The following is a 13,355-nucleotide window of genomic DNA, read 5'->3' as shown; positions in this document are numbered from 1 at the left end:
GGCACGGGTTCCTTGGTCCTATGGTCTCTAACTAGCAGGGACTACCTCTTGATCAGAAATTTTAAGTGTTCTTTGTAGCAAGACTTCCTCTCCCTTAGGGCTGCTCTGCTCAGTTGAGTAAACAGCCTGGTCTCTTGATTGGGGACACCTGTCCCATTTTCCCAGGACTGTTCCAATTTGAGAGGGGAGGAAGTGTGTATCTGCTTTCAGAAAAAGAATCTTACCCCAGCACCTCCCTTTTTGGTTCTGACTGGCCAGAGGCTCTGCCTTCAAGCCCGTTGGGGGACCCCCGACCCAAGGAGGTTAGAAGACAAACCATCTATCTACCCCTGGAATCTCAGTGCTGTTCTCCATCGGTCCATGGCCTTTAGTCCTAGGCTCCTGAAGCTGAGAAGAGCAGAGCGGGGTGCAGAGCCGTTGGCTGTTTAGGAGTGTGACACCTGCGTGGCTGTGTGATTGATGATCATGTTAGTCTACTTACACAGGTCTAGATGGGGTAGCCTACTACACACCCAACCTATGGGACACACACACACACACACACACACACACACACACACACACATTCACCTACTCACGGGGGTGGGGGTGGAAACAGCCTATTGCTCCTAGGACCATACTAAACAAAACATGAAATTAAATCAAGCCCGAGACCAAATGATGCAATCAAGAGGTGCAGTAAACACACCATACAAGAGAGTGCTGCCAGCATACCAAAGCAAACTGACTTACAGTCAACTTTTTTTCATAAGTAGAAGGGACACATTCTAGAATAAAAAAATTCAACCTATAAACCAGTAAGGGTCATTTACCAACAAGTACTTATAATTATATCTGTAGTACTTCTAGGCAGAGCACAGCACTGTAAGTCTGTTTACACCACTATTACCACAGACACATGAGTAATGGGCCACACTGATGTTATGATGGGCTAAGAGTTCACTGGGCCATAGGAATTTTGCACCTCCATTATAATCTTATGGGATTAACCTCAGGATGCCATTATGTCCACCTGACTATGCTTGCTGTTACAACTCCCCCACAAAAAACAAAAAACAAAAAACCTGTAAACTCAGTATTTTTGAAGGGCATGTGTCTGTGTGTGTGTGTGAGAGAGAGAGAGAGAGAGACAGAGAGAGAGAGAAAGAGAGAAAGAGAGAGAGAGAGAACACTAAGAAACATCTCTCAAATATGGAGACACCCCAAAAGTCCGAAGTATACAGCATTTCCTCCAATATGAATTGTATATAGGGGTATCTTTTATTGCATACAAGTTCTGCAATATGGACGAGTGTGAGTCAACTGGGAGCTCAGCTGACACTATCCAGTGCCCCTTCTTGGTTGTTTCCTTTCTTCACTTCCCTCTCTTCCCTTGTTTGAGTAAAAGTAGGCAATTTTACAGGAACAGTAAAAGTATAAGGAAAAAGTAGAGGCGAGGACCTGGGTGATGGCTCAGTAGATAAAGTGCTTGCCTTGCAGATAAGAGGACCCACATTTGATCCTCTAAAGCCAGGTGGGACTTTTGTTTATTTGTTCATTTTCTGCTTTGTATTGTTTTTGTATTATTATTATTATTATTATTATTATTATTATTATTATTATTATTATTATTATTATTCAGGTGTGGTAGAAATCTGTAATCCCAAGGCTATGAAGGTGGAGATAAGTGAATCCTGGAGCACAGTGGCCAACCAACCAGCCAGCCTAGCTGACTTGGTGAGCTCTAAGCCAGTAAGAGATTATATAGTAATAATAATAATAATAATAATAATAATAATAATAATAATAATAATAATAATAATAATATTTAAAAGTGAAGTCAATGAGGAGTGACACTTGAGGTTGTCCTTTGTCCTCCACATGCATGTGCATGCAAATGAACATACACACACACACACACACAAACTCAAACAAGAGTGAGTCATGCCCTGAGGCAAGACATTTCCTACCAGGCTACACAAAGTTCCCTGAGAGCAAGGCTCTTGGCATGCCACCCTGCTTGCATTTCCAGCATTGGCTCACAGTAATTTATACATTGTGACTGTCCATAAAGGAATGTCAAGTGGATAAAGAAATAGACCTAAAAAAAAAGAAAGAAAGAAAGAAAGAAAGAAAGAAAGAAAGAAAAGAAAAAAAGAATTAGACCTAAGCCCACCATTTGATACTTGTTGTGCTGGCAGCAATGCCGTGAAGGAACTTCTTTGCTTGCCCAAACTCCATAATGATTTTGGTTCTTTGGTTAAAAAGCCTTATTTCCATCTGGACTAGGTTCCTGAGGGGGGGAAATAGCTTTTTAATAGAGAGCTGGTAAATCATAGCCAGAAGAACAGATCCAGTGGCCCATAGAAAATGGAAATGCCAGAGACACATTCATTGGGGCTGTATTATTTTCATTTCTTCCTCACCAGATGCCATGTAAAATAAACAAAAGCTCTTGATCCTGAAAAGAGCAACTAAAATATATAAACCTTGCATCCCTTAAGAATGCATCAAGGGCTAGAGAGATGGCTCAGCAGTTAAGAACACTGGCTGTTCTTCCAGAGGACCAGGGTTCAATTCCCAGCACCCACAGAGTGGCTCACAATTATCTGTAACTCCAGTCCTAGGGGATTTGAGACCCTCTTCTGGCCTCTGTGGGTACTGCATGCATGTGATACACAGACATACATGGAAGCAAAGCACCCATACATAAAGGGGTTTTGTTTGTTTCTGTTTTTGGTTGGTCTTGGGGGAGTTGGTTGATTGGGTTTTTTGTTTGTTTTGTTTGGGGAAGTTGGTTTTTTGAGACAGAGTTTCTCTGTGTCACCTTGACTATCCTGGACTCACTTTGTAGACCAGGCTGGCCTAGAACTCACAATAGTCTGCCTGCCTCTGCCTCCCCAAGTGCTGAGATTACAGGCGTGCACCACAACACCTGGCCACATAAAGTTTTTAAAGATTAAAAAAAAAAAGTACTTCAACCTTAACCCTGTAAACGTCACAATTCTGTTCATTGGAAGGTCAGTGCTTAACTATCCTCCAAAGTAGCTGGCCACTCCTTCCTGCTTGCCACATATTTTTTTTTCTGGCTGAAGAACTGACAGCTGCCCATCTCTTCCTTAAGTCATGTCATCCCTAAATCTATTTTCAATAATCCCCAAGCTGGCTGTCACCAGGTGTCAGCTCCTCAGCAGCTCTATTCCAGGGGCCTTGGCGGACATTCTGGGTTACTTAAGGCTCAGGTTCTGCCATAGTCAGAATGGTAAAGATCCTGCAAAGGCCCCTGTGTTAAAGCTTTGGTCTCATCTACTATGACGTCACTGTGAGGTGGTGGAACCTTTGAGAGGTAGAGCCTAGTGGGAGCTCTTTGGGTCATGGAGGTATGATCTTGAAGAAGAATGTGAGCTGTGGATCTCTGGATCTCTTCTTCCTACTTCCTAACTAAAGGCAAATGGCAGGGGTTGGGGACAGGGGGATGAGCAAATCATATGCACAGTGCACAGCTATGAGTCAAAAGGAGCCGTCCTTTATCTATAGAAGTTTGTCATTTCATGTGTTCCTGGGCTTTTCTTTTCCTTTGTTTATTGTTGGGTTGGTTTTTTTGTTTTTTTTGTTTGTTTGTTTTTTTTTGGTTGGTTCATTGGTTGGTTTTGGTTTGGATTTTTGGTGGTGGAGATTGAAGGTGGGACCTCACAGGTGTCGAGCACCTGCCTTACCACTGAGCAACACCCTTGGCCTGCCTGGCATTTGTTCTGGTGATGGGACCATGATTCACACAAATACAGAGTCTTTCTGTTTCCTTAAAGCCCTTAACATTTGTTTCGTTAAAGAGCTCAAGGAAAAGGCATTTTAATGACCCATCATTTAAGGGTTACTAATTTTACACTCATAACTCATAAACTCTTTCCAGCTGACCCCCAGTTTATATGACCCAGTTGAGTACTGAGCAAATGGTATTGGAGAAATAAAGGCTGCGCTATCGAAAGCAAATGCGCAGATTAAAGTTGAAAACTGCTGAATTACCTCTCTTCATGCCATTGTCCCTAACATGATAAGCCAGTTAGGCAAGCTGGGATGGTGGAAAGAACTGAAAAATCCAGCAATGAGATCCAAGCCTGAGCTATCCCACTGAATTGTGGGTACGCTTCAGTGTGACTCAAAACAGTCTGTAGACAGGCCAGTGCACATCAACTAGGTAGATGATTGTTAAGCCACTTAAATCAATGAGGGTTTTTATATAATAAAAAGCTCATCTGCAGTGCTGCTACTACTTTGTCACTGAAAATGCAGTGAGTTTTGTTTAGGTTCCCCCCTTTCCCCCAAAAAAATGTACTCATCGAGGCTGGAGCGATGGCTCAGAAGTTGAGAGCATTCACTGTGCTTGCGGAGGACCCAGGCTCATTCCCAGGGGATCCCACGCCTGTTCTGACCACTGCAGGTACCAGGCACACGTGTGGGCACAGACATACATGCAGGCAACACACTCATACACAAAATAAATACAAAGTTTTTGAAGGGGTGAACGGTAGAGCACTTGGGTGACATGTGTTAATCCCTGGGGTCAATCCTTGCCTGGGGTGGGCCAGAAAAGAGGGAGAGAACATAAAAACAAAACCATGTGGGTTACCAATACCAAGATGTCCTAATAAAATTAACTCATCTCCAGAAATACTTGCATTTTTCTTTTAAAAAGTCAGTTATGAAGCTATACAACTATTAATTTTATATCCCTATCTACATATCACCCTATTGCAGATTTTTCCTTTTCTAGACATTATTACTGAGCTATAAACCCAGCTTTCTTTTTACTACTTAAATAAAAATTTTTCTAATCTATTTTATTTGTGTGAGTACTTGGCTGCGTGTGTGTGTGTGTGTGTGTGTGTGTGTGTGTGTGTGTGTGTGTACATGTACCATATCTGTACCTGGTGCCTTCCAGCATCAGTAGAGGGTGTCAGATCCCCTGGAACTGGAGTGACAGAAGGGCATGAGCCACGGTTTCCGTGCTGGGAATTGAAGCTGGGTCCTCTGGAAGAGCAGCCAGTGCTCTCAATGGCTAAGCCATCTCCAAGCTCCTTACTTTTTTTTTTTTTGGTGGGGTGGGGGATGGGGAAAGAGGGATGGGGTGGGGGGTAGGGGGTGGAGGGAGATGTGTTTTCATTTCTGGAGAGGTGGTGGTGGTTTGCTTTGTTTTTGTTTTTGTTTTTGTTTTTGTTTTCTAGATAGGGTTTATATATAGCCTTGGCTGTCCTGGAACTCTGTAGACCAGCCTGGCTTCAAACTCAGAGATCTGCCTGCCTCTGCCCCCCCCCCAGTGGTATGATCAAAAGCATATGTTACCATCTCCCCGTTCTTATTTACTACTTTTAAGATAGGCTCTCACTAAGTTGTCCAGGCTGTCCTTGAACTTGCAGACCACCTGTCTTGGCTTCCCCAGTAGTTGACATTACAGACCTGCATCCCTGGACCCTGGCCTTTTGTAGGCTTTTGAACACCCATGCCTGATGACACACAGTGGCTAGGGCTAGCGATGGAGTTTTACTTACCTGGCATGCATAAGGCTCTAAGTTTGATGCCTAGCACCACCACCACAAAATGGCTGATAACATTTTCAAAACTACATCTGTAATCACCAAATAAAACGGGGCTAAAAAGATGTGTCCGCTGGCAAACTGCTCACCATGTAAGCATGAGGACCTGAATTTTATTGCCCCCCCCAACCCACGTGAAAAAGCTGGGCACATCAGTGCACACCTGTACCGGCAGGGCTAGGGATCCCGAGGCTTGCTGGCTGGCCTAGACAAACTGGTGAATTCCAGGGTCAATGAGAGACTCTACCCCAAAGAATAAGGTCAAGAGTGAAGAAGACACCAGACATCAACCTCTGGATCTACACACACACACACACACACACACACACACACACACACACACATACACATGCACTCACACAAGCACACAACAATATATGAATAATATAAAGTCCCCAAGGAAGAGACTTGGAATATAGAGATTTCACAGTAATAGCTAGCAATTGTTGCATTCACATTTTGTAACAAGCCCTGGTCTAAATGCTTTGCCTGTCTTCAGTTCTTAGTCCCCAAATCACGTTTTGAAGTAAGTAATGCCATTCCTCTTCTACAGAGAAAGAGACTGAAACTTGGTAAAGGTAAGTCACATGACCCAGGTCCTGCAGCATGAGTGAAGGAAACCCAAGCAGTCTGCTCCAGAGCCATATTCCCAACCAGTACGCCAGGGAGCCTCTGTCAGCATGGATCATATAAAGATGCTTTAAAAAGAAGAAACACAGGAAAGAGAGAATCTATAGGCCAAAACCAAAATAAGATTACTATATCTCCAAGGTATGTTTTTATTATCCAAACCACTTTCATTTTATTCTTTCTTTCCTCCTTTCCTTCTTTTTTTTTTTTTTTTTTTTTTTTTTTTTTTAACCACAAGAGACTATTAAATGAGCACAGCCCCTTGGGTATTTACACAGAGGGCATTACCCTGTGCCTGTGTGCCTTCGGTCTGAGAAAAATGCACACTTTCCCCACCTCTCTCCCAGATGTGCTTCCACTGACTGACACTGAGACACTATCCTGTCGGTTCGTATTAGAATTAAGAGTGCATTCTTAACAACTCAAGGAAATACATTGGTCAGTATGCAGAGATGTGTCTTGGAATTAGGGATGGTAAATGTGCCGGTGCCTCTCATGTAGGGAACTAGCCCTAAAAAATGGGACCACCCCTGATTATCTACCCTGAAGAAAAGTTTACTTCATCTGCAACAGACATTTTGGGGTGTGTGTGTGGGTGTGTGTGTGTGTGTGTGTGTGTGTGTGTGTGTGTGTGTGTGTTGTGTGTATGTTCATATGTGGGCACACAAATGTATATGTGCTTGTGGAGGCCGGGCGGAGGTCAATGTCTGGTGTATTCCTGAAACATTTCCACCACCTTTTGTGTGTCTGATTTTTTTATTTTTATTTTTATTTGTGTGTGTGTGTGTGACTCAACACCAAGTGTACTGGTTGGTTTCTGGGACAGCCAGAGAGAGGGTGGGTCCACTGGAGATGGAGTTACAGGCAGCTCTGAGATGCCCAATACAGTGCTGGGAACCAATCTCAGATCTTCTTTAGAACAGTAAGTGCTCTTAACCACTGAGCTATCTCTTCAGTAATGGCTCCACTTCATTTTTTTTTTTTTTTGAGATGAGATATCTCTCTGAACCTGAAGCTCATGTTTATGCTGGGCTGGTTGGCCAGCAAGCTAGAGAGACACTCCTGTCCCTATGTCCCCTGCACCGGGGTTACGGGTATGCCGCCATACAGGGCTGGGTATCTAATCTCAGGTACTCGTGTTTTCACAGCAAGCATGTTATGAACTAAGACACCTCCCCAGCCCATACTTTGGAATTTAATAGTATGTTCCAAATAGCCAGGGAACCTGCATGGATATACTATGAAAATGAAAGATATTTAACAATGTTTCCTCCTATAATAGAAAAAAATCACTTTAAAAATAAAGAAGAAAGAAAATCTATGTAGTCATCTACAATAAAAATTTTTATTGTCCAAGCTTATGTTCATTTTCATTTTCTTTTTATTTTGTTAGCAGAGCTGGGCTTAAACAAACACTTGGGACTTTATTTTTGTTTGGTTGGTTGGTTGGTTGGCAGAGGCAGGTGGATCTCTGTGTTCGAGGCCAATCTGGTCTACAAAGAGAGTTCCAGGGCAGCCAAGGCTACACAGAGAAACCCTGTCTCAAAAATAAATAAATAAATAAATAAATAAATAAATAAATAAAGACAGCTGGGGCAGTGGGGGCTGTGATTTAGGCTCTGTGGTGGTCAGTCTTCATTGTTAGCTTCACAGGGTTTAGAGTTGCCATGGAAACCCATGCTGGGATGATTATGAAAGTATCTTGAGATAAGTTTGACTGAGAAGTCCCCTCAGGTGTCGGTGGCACTATTCCACAGCCTGGGGTCCCAGACAGAAGACAGGAGAGGACGCCAGCTGAGCACCAGCATTCATCTCTCTGTCAACTACCGCTACAGTGTGACCACCTGTCTCATTCTCCTGCCACGCCTTCCCACACACCAGGAGGGACCGTACCCTCAGACTGTGCGGCAGCCACGCCTTCCCACACACCGGGAGGAACCGTACCCTCAGACTGTGCGGCAGCCATGCCTTCCCACACACCGGGAGGAACCGTACCCTCAGACTGTGCGGCAGCCATGCCTTCCCAAACACCGGGAGGAACCGTACCCTCAGACTGTGCGGCAGCCATGCCTTCCCAAACACCGGGAGGAACCGTACCCTCAGACTGTGCAGCAACGTCAGCTCTTCATTTCTCATGTTGCTGCTGTCCAGTATTTTGTCCCCGCAACATGGAAAGTACCTAGTACAGGCTGTGACAGAGATGCTCACAGAAATCGGTGCCAAGCGCAGCGGAAGAGCACCAGCATCCAGGAAGCATCAGAGGCAGGTATACAGGAAAGATGCCAGGTAAGGACCTTCTGGAGGGATCAGGGTGTCGATGCCAAGCAAAGTAGGGTGTGGATTTAAAGATGGGAAAGCATGCAAAAAATAAATAAATACCAAACCAAGGATGGTGAAATGACAAGAATAGAATAGTTTTCATTCCAACCTCAAAATCATACTGGGTTATGATGACAAAGATTTCTTTCTCACATCCGTCATGAATTGATTAGGGACCTGAGTGCAGCACCAGCTCAGAATCTACTATCTGCTCCGGGAAAGGGAATCCAGTGCAGGTCTTGAACTAGCAATTAATTGTTCTATCCCCAAAGTGATTCATATCACTTCCACTCACAAGTCATTAGCTGGCGCCCCACGCAACACAAAGGAGCCAGAAAGTGGCATCTGATCATTGGACTCAGAAGGCAGAGAGATAGAAACACAGCAATCCCTGGGCAGTCTCCAGGGACTGGTTCACAGCTCTTCCTCCTATCCCCAGGATACCAATGTCTGTGAATGCTTGGGTTCCTTAAGGCATATTATTTACATAAAACCCACATACTCTTCCCACACACTGTAAATCACCTCTGGTTGACTTACAGTACCTAACAAGATGCAAATGCTATGTAAATAGTTGTTACACTGTACTGCTGAGGGAATAGTGACAAGGAAGAAAGGTCCTTACATGTGCAGGACAGATGCAATTTAAACACACACACACATTTTCCATCTACAGTTGGTTGAATCTGCAGGTGCATGGACACCGAGGGTTAAGTATATTTGGCAAACAGTGCTAATGATCACCAGAAATACCACATTAGCCTCTGATTCCAGCAAGAGTGTGTTGGGTTAGAGAGCCTAGCAGGACATCAGCAGCAGATGAACTTAAAAGGTCTGTTTGGGGAAAGGCCTTGTTTAAACAGAAGACTGTTAAGTGCTTTGATGAGTGTAGCAAATCAATACTTTACCCTGACTCTGTCACTAGTGAGGAGCCTAGGACCCTGTGGTTGCTTTTCTGCCCTTGGCATGATACAACCTTAATCTCAATAAATACTGACCGTCTTTGAAGGAGTTTCAGACCAGGAGCTTTAGAGAGAGTCACGACGCTGCTTCTTCCGCCTCTACACTGGATGTCAGTAACACATTTGAACTGCTAGCGTTAAGGGATCTTCAAGTCCAGGTTGAAGTCCTGAGGAGGTGTCAAAGGCGCCTCATTAGCCAGCGATATAATCGCAGGCTAGTACTGTGACACCGCTACAGGTGATGCAGTCTCCTGGCGGAGGCGAGGGTTCATTCATGATCGTTGACTCCACAGAGCTGTGCCTTAGCATCCTGTGGCTGGTGAGTGGGTTGGTGCCCTGCGAGTGAGTGACTTTGCAGATAGCCTGATTCAGGAAGCTAGTCTGCAAGTAATTGGCTCCATCCGTCTGCCTGGTGAGAACTGTTTGCTCCTTCAGGCTTTTGCCGTAGGGCTACATTGAGAAACAACCTACAGGGTACAATAGAGATGGGGTTTTTTGTTTGTTTGTTTGTTTGTTGATTGTTTTTTAATGTGACTTAGTCCAAAGAGAGCCATCACCCCACATCCCAGCATCGGGTGCCCTAAATACAGAGCAGAGCAAGAATAAAAGAGCCCACATCTCGCAGCTGGGCATGGTGGTGGCACACACCTGTAATCTCAGCAGAGGTAGATGGATTCTGTGAGTTCGAAGCCAGCCTGGTCTACAAAACAAGTCCAGGACTGCCAAAGCTACACAGAGAAACCTTGTCTAGAAAAAACAAAGCAAAACAAAACACAAACAAACAAACAAACAAAAACCCTACATCTTCTCTGACTTCTCACGCTCTCCCTGACTTCAGGCGTTCCCCAGTCCTTTCTTTCACCAGGAATACCATATGGGGACAGTGAGATCTGCAAAGCGCTTTCACTGCTCCCGAGAAAGGCAGCCAACAACACCCGGTATTAATAGTATGCATCTTTTTTTTATTAGCTGTCACATCAGGCTCCCTTTGGGGGTAGGGCGAGGATTGGGAGTTTTGTTTTCCATTTGGATTACAAAATAAATGAATTCAAAAGAAAAACCATTGCCTGAATCACTCACCTACAAGACTTGCACTAGATGGGTGCATTTTATATTAGATGTAAATAATCCTGAAGTGTCACAAGTCTTTTATCCAGCAGGGGTTCTCTAGCTTGAGGGGAAAAAAAACTCGATCAATTAACAAGACCCTGGCAGTACAGTCCCCCATGAGTGCCTTGCCTCTGCAGGCATCAGCCCTTTTAAATAAATCCTGTGTAGTCTGTCAGTGTTCCACATGTATAGGTTAGTGGCAGACCATTTTCCTAGCATACATACAGACATGGGTTCCACCCCAACACGTATGGAATCTATAGCAGAAACATATGATAGTTTTTTCTACTTAAACCATTGACCAGGCTAGAAAGACGGCTCAGAGGTTAAGAGCACTGATTGCTCTTCCAAAGGTCCTGAGTTCAATTCCTAGCAACCACAAGGTGCCTCACAACCATCTATAATGTGATCTGGTGCCCTCTTCTGGTACACAGGCATGCATGCAGGCAGAACACTGTATATATAATAAATAAATCTTTTTTTTTTTTTAAATCCATTGACCTACGGATAAGGTCACTTTTTCTTTGAGGAGTGCTGGAAATGGAACCCAGGAGCTCACAGATATTGAGCATGCATGCCACAATTGAGCTACACACACACACAATTTTTCAGTAAATGCAAATGATTTCTATCTTCTTAAATATGAAAGAAGGTGAGGGAGGAGCAGACTGAGTGTGGTAGCACAAGGCTCAGCACTAGCTAAGGCAGAGACAGGGGCATCATGGCAAGTTTGAGGCCAACCTGGTCTATTAGAGAATTCCAGACCACCTTTCAAGATGCTCTTACCAAAACAAAAACAAAAAACACTTCAGTTGGTGGAGTGCTTGCCCGTCCTGCACGCAGCCCTGGGATCTAATAGCTGGCACCAGAGAGAAGTAGGATTGGTGGGCCACACTGCCCTCCCAGGAGACAGGAAGAACATAAAAAGCTCATCCTCAGCTCAGGGGTGAGTTTAGGGCTCGCCAAGAAGGAGGGGGCTGACTAGGCTGCTCTGGTTTTTCACTTTTCCTATTTCTAAACGCAGAGGAAAGGTGAGGGGAAACAGCCATCTGACACATTACAGAGCTGCATTTCAGCTAAGAGCTTCCCAGAATTCCTGGTCTCCTTGCCTCCTTCAGAGTTAACTGAGGCAGCTGTGGAGTGTACGCCTCAGAGGGACATAAGCAGAGGTTAACTCCACTCCTGGGTAGGGTCACTCTCTCCAGTGCACGGGGCACTTACACGGACAGTTGGGAGAGATTTTTCAATTATCAGCCAGGACAGGAGCCTTTCTCTTGATTACATTTGCGCAGGAACTAAGCGTTGGGAACGGTGAAGAACTTGGGCCCAAATACTCCACAGCCCGTTAGTCTCCTTCCCTACTCTTCCTCCCTGGAGAGCCCCAGGCATCCAAATCTCAACCATCGCCCCATCCCCTGAAGGTTAGCAAAGCTATTTCCCGCGGAACCAGCCAGAAACAACACTACAAGTGGGTTTATTTTAGTGCACGCTTTGTCATCTATCATTACTGAAAAACTAAGAGACAGGTTTTGGCTGAACATCCTTAGGAATATTCAAGATCTCCATGCAGAGTTTGGCCCTCTGCCTGCCGCATTCATCTCCTTTGGAGTGGTCTCCTCCCTCTCCTGCCAATGTTCCTCATTAGCAAGATGATCTGGACTCAAAACAGGACACTGTCTGTCTTGGTCAGGCACCAAAGGGATCCTGTGATGACATCATAATGCCGCACCTGTGACATCATCGAGCTTCTTTCATGAAAATATTTTTTTTCCATTTTTAGAATGTTTTACTAGGATGGGGGCGTTGGCAGCGAGCATGATGGTGTGAGTGGAGAGGTCAGAGGACAGCATTCCCAGAAGTCAGTTCTCACTCTCCCATGGGTTCTGAGGGTTGGACACAGCTGATCAGCCTTGCACAGTGGCCCATTTTACCCACTGAGCCATCACACTGGCCTGAAATAAACCTTGAGTGCCAAAGGGACTGTAAAATGAGAAACACATTTCAACTTTTTTTTCCCTTTACTAGAGGCTAAGGGGTTGCTTTAATGGAGTATTTTCTCTGTGTTTAAAGAATATATACATATGAGTGAGGTCTGGTGGAGCACACCTGTAATCCCAGCACTCAGCAAGGCAAAGCAGGTGGATCTCTATGAGTTCGAGGCCAGCCTGGTCTACAAAGTGAGTCCAAGACAGCCAAGGCTACACAGAGGACCCTATCTCAGAAAAAAAAAAAAAAGGAGGTGTGGGAGGGCTATTTTGCCTTTGGGGAATATCTTTTTCCTGACTTCCAAGATGGAAAAGATATTGCCTTCTGCTTAGATGCTTTTTTGAACCATGAAACAACACACCGCTGGAACACACCTGGGACTCCCCAATGCCTTCTGCCCTCCTTCATTGTCCCCAAAGTTCCCAAAGTCCTCAGCTCACTCAACTAAGCATGTATCTCCCTACTCTTTGATCTTCTTTTCCAGCCAAGAAAAACTTGGAGACTCTCAAAAACCCAGATGATATAGATGCTTGTCATGTGTCCCAGGTCCAGGCCCAAAGTCTGCATATTCAATTCCAAGCCTACTGTTTCATATTCAGCTTCTTTGTCAGAAGCACCAAACTAGTACCTGTTCCTTCAAACACAGAAATGGTCCTTTCACAACAGTTTTTGGGAGGTAAGAAAAATGGAGGCATCAAAGTGTTCCCAAGGTCGCAGGGCTAGGTGGAAAATAAACTACAGTGTCAGGTGAGAAATAAAAAATCAGAACACTACCAGT

The sequence above is a fragment of the Acomys minous genome (assembly GCF_964271855.1).
Source record: "Acomys minous genome assembly, chromosome: 5".
Taxonomy (NCBI): Eukaryota; Metazoa; Chordata; class Mammalia; order Rodentia; family Muridae; genus Acomys; species Acomys minous.
Note: the sequence above shows the minus strand (reverse complement) of the source record.